This window comes from Ictidomys tridecemlineatus, chromosome 9 (assembly GCF_052094955.1).
Source record: "Ictidomys tridecemlineatus isolate mIctTri1 chromosome 9, mIctTri1.hap1, whole genome shotgun sequence".
Taxonomy (NCBI): Eukaryota; Metazoa; Chordata; class Mammalia; order Rodentia; family Sciuridae; genus Ictidomys; species Ictidomys tridecemlineatus.
In genome coordinates, this window is record NC_135485.1 from 39,014,800 (window position 1) to 39,027,299 (window position 12,500).

General features: G+C 39.4%; 1 protein-coding gene across 5 annotated transcripts in view; it reads right to left on the minus strand.

The window, feature by feature from the left end:
• The window catches only part of Lnx1 (ligand of numb-protein X 1), a 167,154-nt gene that overhangs the window by 131,519 nt on the left and 23,135 nt on the right, over window positions 1–12,500 (minus strand). For all 5 annotated transcript variants that reach the window (XM_078021295.1, XM_005319999.5, XM_078021293.1 and 2 more), the window contains exon 2: window positions 2,795–2,862. The gene's annotated coding sequence lies outside the window, so the exon portion shown is untranslated. The remainder of the gene's footprint in view (window positions 1–2,794; window positions 2,863–12,500) is intronic.

Sequence of the window (12,500 nt, forward strand, 5' to 3'; positions counted from 1 at the left end):
TTTATCGCATATTCAATGATGTTGTACAAATATACGAGTGTAAAATATAAAAAGATAAAGTAAAGCAAAGCACTTACAAGGAAATCTAGTAAATTATATGTACTATATGGAGGCAGAAAAAAATCTTCCTAATCAAAACTCTGGGAGAAAAGACAGTTATGTTCAACTATAAAAATTATAGCTTTTTCTGTAAAAATAACATAAGATACAATAGACCACAGCAGATTTTAATAAAATATATGTAATCCAGATAACATGTGTTTGCTTTGGCAGCACATACACTAAACTTGTTTTTCAGATAATAGCAGTGATACACGATAAATAATAATTTGATAATAATATACGATGATTCACTATAATTTGACAAGAGAAACAAAAAAGAAAATGGAAAAATGAGCAAAGGATATGCATAGGCAACACCTAGGAAACCAAATCCAAAGTGACCAAGATACAGGGGAAGGTTGGTGGTGTTTTTGTTTGCTTGTTGTTGTTTTCTTTCTTTCTTTCTTTCTTTTTTTTTTTTTTTTTGCAAACAGCTTATAAAAGCTAGAAAATACCTCCAGTAATAGATTCTATATGATACAACAATATGGTCATTGGAAAGAATGAATTAGCATTTGCTGGTTGACAGGAAGAATTTCAGAAGGTATTGCTTGCTGATAGGGTGCACCACGCAGAGGAAATGTATATTCTGGCGTTATTTTTGTGAACTAGACAATGATCAGAAAGCACATGAGTGTGTCTGTGCCTGTATGTGTCCATACACCATTATATAGCCGTGGGCAGAAGTAGGCAATATACTCACTAGACTATTAAATGGGTCTGGGGAGGTGGTGGGTTGGGACTTGAGATGGAGGAAGACAAGAGGAACCCCCAAGTCAAAGTGAAAAAAAAAGATAAAAGGGAAAGTAAACAAGTGAAAAGACCACCCATGCCTGCCTGGACTCACGTACCTGTGCTTGAATTGATCATGCACCTGCATTTATGAAAATATATGAACACATACAGAAATGACTCGGCTGGTTCAAGGGACTCTGACAGACAGCTTATTCAGTTCCGGGAAATTTTCGGTTGCATTTGTAACCCTGAGCCTCACATTCTTCAGGAAAGAATTTCTGACTGTGGGATTCTGATACTTTATTCTGGGACTTTCTCTCCCATGACTCGGTGTTTCGTCCTGGACACAGCACTGAGGAAGGCATCTGACCCCCCTCTGGAAGTGGGTGTCCCTTTGGGCTCTCCACTTCTGCCCCTTCTTGTCCACACTTGCTTTTATGAAGTGACCCTCATGTTAACCTTTCTAGGCAGAGCAAGGCAGGCCCCGTCAAGCATGTTTTCTAAGAGTATCAGACTGCGGTTCTTCTTTGTGCACACTGGAGGGGAGGGGCTCCACAGGGGGCACCTGGGAAAGTGACCTTGCTTGTTGGGCTTGAGATTCTGATCAGATTTTTAGAGTGGTTTAAATTGTGAAATTCTTCAGGGTCAAATTGAAGTAAAATACAAGAAGCCAAGAACCCTAACTGGAGATCCCTTTAGTCAGCCCACGCTGTTTGCAGCTCGGGAGTCCATCTTCTCCTGGATACAGACAGAATGTTCGCTGGGTCCACATTCCAGGCTGCCTTCCCTCCTCCTCCTCCAGCCTCCTTGTGGTGGAGCAATTTCCTTCACTTCAAAGGAAGCTCCAGGTGCTGGGAAGAGTCCAGGGGTGTGGCCCAGCCTCAGAATCTGGCTCCCTCTCTTTACTGAGACATGTATCCTCTTCCTTTCATCCCAAGTTGACTTTTGGAGCTATTCCTAAATGCATGGGTCTGCTTTTGAACTCTGAGAGTGAGAAAAAAATGTAGTTTTCCTTAAGTTATTGACCCTCGTTTTGTCATGACACTTCAAATTAGGTAACTGCAGAAAGAACCTGGAGGGATAATTACGCATGTCACTAAAGAGAAAATGCCACAACGGAAAGGGTAATAAATAGGGTGTGGGAGATTTAGTGTAGCACCTGGTGGTTTGTTGTGCAGCGATGGTTAACTGACACTGTGTCCACCCCTTGGCAATGCAACGCGTCTTTCCTCAACTAAAGGTGGGACTTCTTCTGACTACACGGGCTGCTGTTGGGACAGTGGGGATTCCAGAAGCTTTGCATCTTCCACTCCTGCCCTCTTGAGACCTTGAGATTACCAAACTGTAAAGACGCTCAGCCTAACCTACTTGTGAATGAGCAATCTTAGGAAGAGAACTGAGGCTCTAGCCAACGGCCAACACCAACTCCCAGACTCGGGTAAGGCCATCTTGGACTTTCCTCTGTGGTGATCACAGGCAAAAAGAACCTTTAGCTCACCAACCCGCAGAATTGTGCCAAATAATGAATGATAGTTATTTGAAGGCACAGAGTTTTGAAGTAGTTTGTAAAACAGCAACACCTGATTATTACAGGGGCGTGAGCATTTTAACTTAGTATCTTGATTTTTCTAGTTTTCCGTGTAAAATGAAGCACATTTTCTATTTTTTTCCCCCTGAGATTTTTCTTAGAAATCTAGGAAAACATATTACCTACGTGGTCACAAATAATTCCTTTGTACTGTATACTGCAAAGCTCACAAGAGACGGAAAATTTGCAAAGGCAGACACAGCATCTCATTTCTGCTCTTGCTGTCCTGTTCCCTGGGCAGCAGTGTACGGCAGTGGGAGGTCAGCATATGTGGACCAAATTAAGCATTTCACATGACACCTGTGTTGCTTTCATCCCATTTCCTGGGTACTTGAATGTGTCACAAAATGGTCTGGTTGTTTAGCTTACCTGGCCAGCTCTGCAGATGTTCCCTGTTGCCTCACTTCTCTATATCCATGGCTCTCTAAGGACCCAGCCTGGAAAAAGAGAACATTTTTTTCAGTTAGTGGAGAACTGAGCTCATTAATCAAGAGAATAGTGGTTGTAGTGAGATGAGTGGTAGCAGCTAACGTTTGTTAAAACCTGATAAATATGCTGGTTGCTATGCCATTCATTTTGCATGAATTAGCTAATTTAGTCAATTAGTTCTTTGTCATTTCCATGAGGACACTGAGGCACAGATGGGTGAATTGATTCTTACTGTTAACTAGCAAAGCCTCAGCTCTTGGCAAACACTCTGGCTCTAAGTGTAGCTCACTGTGAAGATACAGAGGTTTAAACTAAGAAATTCCAAAATAGTCACTTATAAAAGTCCCCCGGCTAAAATCACCCATGTTACAATCTCTTAAACTTTTGAATGTCATATGTACTTCCCATTAATCAAGAACAAAATATTGAGCATATAAAGCCATCTGTGTCTGAGCCGGTTACTATAGAAAGTTATAAAATAAACTATAATACAAAAAAAAAATCATCTGAGAATCTTGGCTCTAAAGGGGTTTACACTATTTTGAAGAGACCAAAGTTACAAAATGAAGTAAGCAAAGAGTAAGACAGGATATAATAATTTTTTTTAAAAGAGCAGAGAGATTTTGAGATCTTACTTCTTGCAGGAAGAATCTAAGTCATATTTCAGGTTTTCCTTTCTCTTTCTTGGAGCAAAATCATAGATTTCATTTTTGGATGTCACGGCACTAGAAGATGTTTCCATAGGGCCAAACTAACCTGTGTTCGCAAGTAGAGTAATCTCCAGAAAAGAAAATTTACTTTGGGATTTAAGATGATCAAATCTGATTACTTCTCAAGAGGCTTAGAAACCCAAAGCTGTAAACACAGCTGGGGAAATACTTGAATGCGGGTCCATAAAAACTCCAGCAAATAATCCATCTTCCTGGCTCATGACTTGGACACTACTCCATGTACATGAATCTATAGAAAAGCAGTAAATATTTTTATACAACCTTGTTGGTGAGGAGAAAAGAAAAATGTATAGATTCATGCCCACCCACATCATCTCTGTGCAGACTGTAAATAGCTTCCTTGTTTTAGCTGAGGTAAAGGCAAAATGTTGTAACCTAGGAATGTTGTCTAATCAAATCTATAAAAATTGGATGTGTCTTCTCAAAATTTAGAGTGCTGACAGAATTATCTCTGATTGGATAAAAGTAAATGTTCCATTTGTGGGCCAGGAGTCAACAACAGAAATTGAGCCAATTTTCTTTATGCAGAAAAATTTTGACTGATCAAAACCTTTATTTTTTTCTGGAAGGCTTAACATCTATATATCAACAGTTATCTCTGGTAGAAGAATTAGGACTGTTGGCTATTTACTTGTCTTTACTTATTGGTGTTTTTGACATTGTTCGGAATAACATCTGCTGTTTTTATAGTCAAAGGATATTACGATTTTTGTAAAAGCAACAAACCTACTTAATTTTCTTACTAATAGACATTTTTTTTCATTCTAAACCATTGAAGTAAATTACCTCTAACTACTTTGCTTATGAAATAAATCTTTGTCTTTGACTCATTTTTAAATAATTTTTCCTGCTAGGGAAAATCTAGAAATACATGTCAATGTTAATGATATTTTGATGCAGGACTTGAGTCTTGGAAAAAAATTTACTCAGAAGAGGAAAGAAATTATGCCTTAAAAATTTCTTTTTCAGATGACTTGCTGTGTAGTTCATTAGCAAGAGACACAAAAAGTACTTTCTAAAATAATAATGGCTCAGAACCTTGCTCTTTGAGATAACAAGGCTCTGTTTTCGCAGGTGGCCTTCTACTCAAAGAACAAAAACTGGAAACATCCATTGAATTGCCCTGTTTACATGTGTTGAGTCATGCTAATGGGACAGAGCTCAGGGAGCCCGGGTACAGAGCCCTTGTGTGAAGGAAAGACCAGCCTCAGCTTCACCACTCCCAGACACCCATACTTTTCATGGTGTCTCTCTAAAGACACCTGATCTATTGGGGAGGACATTTTAAGCAGTGCTGCCAATAGAAAGATAATGCAAATCATGTACAAAACTTAAAATTTCTGCTAATTACATTTTAAAAAATAAAAATAAAAAGCCAAGCTCATTTTAATATTATATTTTATTTAAATATATCCAAAATAGAATCACTTCAGTTTAAAAGTGTATTGAGATGTTATATTTTATTTTATAAATTCTTCTTTAAAATTTTTTAAATCACTTTTAACATCATTTTCTTTGGAAAAGAGCCCAGGACACACGTGGCTGGTGGGTACCCTAAAGGGCAGTGCAAGATGAACATATTATAATCAAGCAGGATTACAGGTTTGTTTTTTTTTTTGTACCAGAAATTGAACCCAGGGGTGCTTAGCCACTTAACCACTGAGCCACATCCCCAGTCCTTTTTATTTTTTTATTTAGAGACAGGGTCTCATTAAGTTGCTGAGGCTGAATTTGAACTTGCGAAATTCCTGCCTCAATCTCCTGAGTTGCTGAGAGGACAGGCGTGCACCACTGAGCTCAACTTGGATTATAGGATCTTAAAATCATTTTTGTATTATAATTTAATACTATAAAATCAATCCCGTTAAGCATACAACTCAATGGTTTTTAAATTTTGCACAAGTTCAGTGTGTAAAAAGTCATACAGACAATAAAGTAAACATTTAGCCAGAACTTAACTTCCGACTAGATTTGTTCCATTAAGTTCCAGTCTCTAAATATTTTTAGTCTAATAATTGTCATTTCACCGCTTTTCTTTGTTGAGTTCAGCTGTTTTCTCTTTCTTGGCTTACGTTTTCAAGGATTTCCATCAAACCTTGTTTTGATACCTTCCCACTTAATTGTTTCTCTTGTCTTCTGTGTAAGATAATTCTCTGCTGCTTTAGTTTTGTTCAGGATTTATAAGTTACTTAACTTGGCCTCAAACTGACTTGTCTAGAATCTGGACGAAGACACTGTTTCCCAGAGCTTGGCTTCCTGTTGTACTCCATCACCGGGATCCGATGGACTGCCTGGGCACCCCCAAGATGGGGAAAGCGCACTGGCAGTGTCCTTGACCTATGGGGCAAGCACCTGCCACCCAATTCGGTGGTTTTAGTTGATTCACAAGTCTGTGCCACCATCACCACTGTCTAATCCTAGAACACTTACATCATCCTCCTTCAAACCCAAACCATTAACCTCACTCACTCTTCCTTGCCTCTTTCCCCAGCCCTGGTAATCCCGGCTGCTTCCTATCTCTATGGATTTGTATGGAGATGTTATATTTTATTTTATAAATGCTTTAAAAAAAATTTTTTTAAACACTTTTAGCATCATTTTCTTTGGAAAAGAACTCAGGACACACATGGCTGGTGGGTACCCTTTTCATATACATAGAGTCAGTTAATCTGTGGCTTTTTGTTCCAAACTTCTTTCACTCAGCATAAAGTTTTCCAGTTTCATCTATGTTGTAGCAGGCATCAGGACTTTGTTCCTTTTTATGGCTAAATGATATTCCATGAATATATCCCATGTTTTGTTCAGCTATTCGTAAATGTATGGGGCTCTTTGGCTACAAAGAATGACTTCTATGAACATTCATATAAGTTTTTGTGAGACCATATTTGCAATTCTATATAACATAAACGTAGGAGTGGGGTTGCTGGGTCATATGGTAATCCTATGTTGAGCTTTTTGATGAAATACCAGACTATTTTCCAAAGAAGTTGCACCGTTTTACATATCCATCAGCAACATATGAAATTTCTAATGCTCCACATCCTTGCCAACCTTTATTATTGTCTGTCTTTTTTTTTATAGCCATACTAATCCAAGGTCAGCTGGTATTCTCATGGGTTAAGAAAATATAAAAACCATGGTTATAAAACACAATAGCATCATATACTATTCCTAAAGATTTAAAAGATTAGGAGCTAAACTCATTTGCCCAGTCTATTTGTTAAAAACAAACAAACCACCTTGAGGCTTTATGCAAAAGATTTTAGTCTCTCTGTTCCATTAGCGAGTGAGGTGAGTGGTTTTAGTAATGTTAATTAATACCGATTTACAATTACGGAGTTATTTATCTATATTAGCTCATGGAATCTTCACATTAACCTAGGGGGTAAGTAATATTTCTATCATCTGCACTTTATCTATGTGTATTCTGAGGCTTAATGATAAATAGCTCAGAGTCCACACTTTTAGCCTTATTTATTAACATCCCTTAGCAGGAAGTTATTGAAGGTCTCCTCTAGACCAGTGGTTCTCAAAGTGTGGTTCCCAGGCCAGCAGCAACTGCATTACCTGGAAGGATAGTAGAAATGCAAACTCTTAGGCCCCACCCCAGCTGGGATCTATCATCCTGTGCTATAACAAGCCCTCCGGCTAACTGATGCAGGCTAGTGTTTGAGAACTGTTTTCCTAGAACAAACATAACATAGACCAATGTTTATAAAAAAACCATGGGGCAGACCCAGTATAAGGTGTTAGGGACATTCAGTTTGAGCATTCAATACTGAAAAAGACATAGCTGTCCCTCAGTGTTTAGATTCATGTGACTTTGACAGATGAGTGGAACAGTGTTAACTCGGAGGGTAACATGTTCTAAACAAAGCTGTGCCTGTGATGACCCACCCAGGGAAGGCTGAGTAAACTTCCCTGTGGAAATGACTTAGGAGCATCCAATAAACTTGGAAAGACAACATCGGTTTGAAGATATCAAGTATGGTTGTTGCCACTGTTACTTCCAAGAAAGAATCCAAATTCTATAGTGGACCTTCAATACATTGTAACACCATAACTGACTCCTGTGATGTCGCCCCCTGTGTCTCCCTTGTAGTTCCCTGTTACCCCAAGTGCGGTGCACAAAACCCACCGACATCACCGGGAACCTAGTAGCTTTGTTAGTGAGGCAGAATCTCAGAGCTTGCTTCTGACCTAGGAATCTGAATTCACATTGAACAAGATCCCCAAGTGACTTGCATGCATATGAAAGTTTCAGAAGTTCTGCTCTGGGGACTAGAAACGATTCTCAATTTTCTAACCTGCCAGATGATAGCACTGTGTAGAACCCTGTGCTTGGGATATCCTACCCAGGACATTTGACAGAATCACACAGGAAGTTAAGACGACTGGGAGGTCACTAGGGGTGAAGGAGAAAATCTAGTTTCTACTTCTGAAAAATTTGCATTATGATTTCTTATTATATTTTGGTGTACCTAAGCCCACCTCAAAGGGCAGAGGTGGTGACATGAGACAAAGTCTGGGTTGACAGCTGGGTCCTCAACTGCATGCTGATCAAAATGAATTGCTTTGGGTTTCTTTCATTTCAGATCCCTGGACTGTCTCCTCATTCATAAATGAAGGAATTGGAGTGAGTGATCTTGCTATATGCAGCCACCCCCCTCGCCCCCTGCTTACATATACTCATGAGTCTTTTTAAGCATGAAAATTTGAATATTTTTGGTATGTAAGTCTCTTTGGAAATGAAGGTTTTATTTGAACAGCCCTCTGGAGATTAATAATCATTTCTCATAATTTGATAGGCAAGTTGCTCTGTTAGGTTTCCCCATACATTTTTTTAAAAAAAATAACTTAATATATATGTAGTGTTTCATGAGAAGGAAATGATTAAGCAGAACCTGCCTCAGGTATGCCAGGAGCCAGGAAGAGTGGATTTTGATCACAAAAATTGGCATTTGCAATAAATTCAATTCTATTCTGAGTGATTAAGTTCTTCAGAAAACCTATTGACTTTCCAAAGAGTGCGTGGATTAGAAAATACTGACAATTGTCAAACCACCAGCCTTGCATGTTAATGCCCCGGTGTCGTGGGAGGGAACAGTGCAACCACTGTTGGCACACACTGGGCCTCTCAGCCCTGGGAGCGTGCCACCTGATCAGCGTGGAGAGACCAGGGCTCCCTGTTTCCTCCATCACTCTCCTGCCCCTGGCCGGCAATGGACCATTATCTCTGATTCTGAAGACAGCATCTGCATGCCAGGAAGGAAGCTTTCCAAATCAGTATGAGAAACAAAATCCTCTTCTTACAACAGGATACGGTAAAGAAAACCAGGGAGGAAGTTCCTGAGAGGGAAAGGTTTAAGACTGTAAACGAAAAATACTCAGGAGGAAAACAAGACATCCCTAACCCAGTGCAGTTTCTTGTGTTTACAGGGAAAATATCAATGGCTGGAGAGACGAGAGGATAGGAGAGACTGACATTGGGTGCCAGAAAACGTGGCTCATCTGTGTCACAGGACTTTACGATCTGACCTGTGCGCCTGGGAGTCCCGGGTGTTTTCTTTCTCAATTTCATTTCTCTTAGAAGAAAAATATTATTCTTTGGGAGGGAGTTTTAATGAGTGAATACAGTTGCACAAGATAGGTGGAAACAGATTGTCCTTTCATTAGCCAGAGATGAAAAGGAATGTTTTATGGTGACCTTTAGCCATACAGAGCTTTAGTGACTTATTCTAGCTTGGGGTTGGAAGAGATTTCAAAATGGTGCAGATCTCATCACTAGGAGGGACCATCCGGAACTGATCACTTGAACACATTGTACAACTGGAATCTGCAGGGCTGACTTTGTCTCAGTTATACCAGAGGATGGAGCGTTTAACGAACGCAGAAGAGACTCAACTCTGTATTGCATGAAGGACAGAAGATGAGAGTCATGTGTATTTATCATATTTTTTTTCAAGAGTATTAGGATTTCCTGGTAGGAAGAGGGTTATGGTAGAATAAAATAGAATTTTAACCAAGCCTCAATTGTAGTTACTTGGATGTGTTTCATTTTTTTTTTTTTTGGTCAAGGTACAGAATGTATAGCTATCAAGAGATTTATGTGTAGGTCTCATATAATCCTGATACAACCCCATGAGATAGGTTTATCACTATTCCCATTTTACTGAAGCCCAGAGCAGTTAGTAGCTTGCTCAAAGCTGCACAGCTAACAAATAGCCAAGCCAGGTCTATCTGCACTTAGACCTCAAGTGCTAAATTTTGAACTTCTTTTAGTTTAAAACACTGGCTTGTGTTCCAAGATCTCTATATAGGTATATTTTTCTGATTTCTAAGTTACTCATGAAAGCTAAGCTCTTCATACTATCCTTGCTACTCATCGCTGCAATCTGGGCTCTCAATTATTCCTTTGCTAAAGCTGCTCTAAGGGGCACTTGATGACTGAGCCACCTCCCCAGCCCTATTTTGTATTTTATCTAGAGGCAGGGTCTCACTGAGTTGCTTAGCACCTCACTTTTGCTAAGGCTGGCTTTGAACTTGCACTCCTCCTGCCTCAGCCTCCCAAGCCTCTGGGATTACAGGCATGTGCCACTGCACCCAGGTGGGATAATTCTTAATTTGACTCTTTTGTACCTTTTAGTATTATCTGATTTCTCTTTTTCCCAAGCGATGTTCTCTTTAGTGGCGACTCCCCTAGATGCCCTCCCACCTGCTGAGCCTGACCTGGCATAGGCATTCATGCTTTCTAACTGCCAAACTTCACCGACTTTCCTGGGACCCCTCACCTTGAACAGATCTCTGCAGCATTGAGTCTTACAGACCACCCACTTTTTGGAGGACTGCACGTGCATATTAAGCATACAGAAATTTATTAAATGATCGATTAAATCAAATATTTAAACGTTTTCTGAATTCCTAAACAAAACGTATATATGGGTAAAGGCCAGGAAAACTTTTTCTCTTTTCTTTTTTTTTCTTCTTTTTTAAACATATAAACATAATTCTACATTTAAAAAATATTTATAAGAAAATGATTCCAGGACTGGGGTTGTGGCTCAGTGGCGGAGCGCTTGCCTGGCACATGTGAGGCACTGGGTTTGATCCTGAGCACCACTTAAAAACAAATAAACAGAATAAAGATATTGAGTCCATATATAACTAAAAAAAATTTTAAAAAAAGGAAAATGATTCCAGTTAAAGGAAACTGCTCAGCATCACAACAAGAGCTCTCTTTTGTAGAGTAAGGAATTAATTCAATTGTTCTAAAAGACTTGTATATTTTTAAGGTTAATATTTGAGAAACTTGCAGGCATATCATGTAATGATTAAATCAAAGTGAATCATGAGCCTACATGTAAGAGAAAAAGCTATAAAACTCATGGGAAAACATAAGAGAAAATTTTCATGACTTTGAATTAGGCAATGGTTTCTTACTACAACACCAAAAGCACAAATAACAGAAGAAAAAAGCAACTGGTTTTCATCGAAATTAAAAGCTTTTGTGCTTCAAAGTACATCACTGAGAAAGTGAAAAGATAACCCTTGCAATGTGAAAACATGGACCAATCACACATCAGAAGAGGGATTATTTATATTCAGAATAAATAAAGAACTGTCACAAGTCAAGCAAAGAAATAAGCTGTATCAGTCCATTTTCATTGCTACAACAAAATTTCCGAAGCCAGGTAATTTATAAAGAAAAGAGTTTTATTTAGCTCAGAATTTTGGAGGCTGACCATCCAAGAGTGGGTGGTCCCATTCATTTGGCTTCTGACGAGAGTCCTCTGGGCTGTGACACATGGCAGGTGGCATCACAGTGGGAATGTGTGCAAGAGGAAGGGATCACATGGCAAGACTAGAAAGAAAGGGAGAGAGAAGGGAGGGGCCAGTCTTGTTCGTTTATAACAACCCTCATTGATATTTTCTGAGGGCAGATTTATGCAATGAGATATCCCCCAATGATCTAGTCACCTCCCACTAGACTCCACCAATTAAAGGTCCCGCCACCTCCGTATACCACCACACCAAGGACTAAGCTTCCAACATATGAACCGTTGGAGGACTTACTCAATTATATCCAAACCATAGAATAAGCCAGTTTTAAAAACGGGCAAATGATTTGAATAAATATTTCTCCAAAGAAAATACACAAATAGCCAATAAATTCATGAAAAGATGCTCCATACGATTAATTGTTAGAGAAAGGTATATCAAATGGAGATATCACTTGATACCCACCAGGATGGCCAAAAAGAAAAGGAAGAAAGGAAGGAGAGAGGGAGGGAGAGAAAGAGGAAGAGAAGGAAAAGAGGAAGGAAGAAAGAAAATAAGAATTTAAAGTGGTCTGGCCTTTGGGAAAACATTGAGGAGGTTCCTCAATTTCCCAGAATAATTGAGAGCAGGGACTCAAGTGGATATTTGTTCACAGATGTACATGGCAGCATTATTCATAATCTCCAAGGTGCAAGCAACCCACATGACCGCTGATGGATGATTGGATAATCCAGTGTGGTATATACTCACGGTGGAATACAACTCAGCCTTAAAAAGGAAGGGCATTGTGACCCAATGAGCATATTATGCTAAGTGAAAAAGACAGCGACGAAAGGACATCTAGACGGCATGACTCCACTTACACGAGGTCCTTGGATTAATAAAATTCATAGAGACAGAAAGTAGTTTTCAAGGGCTGAACCAAAGAGGGGCAGTGGAGAACCACGGAGTGGGCCCAGGGTTGCTTTTTGGCGGGATGAGGTGTTCTGAAGGTTGATGGTGGTGATGGTTGCACCGTTTACATGAACTACGACCCACTGAGTTGTGTATTTTACGCAGGTGAATTTTATGCTGTGTACATTATAATTCAGTGTGACTTTGCACAAAGGCAAAATGAGTAAATGGAGGTCTGTGGC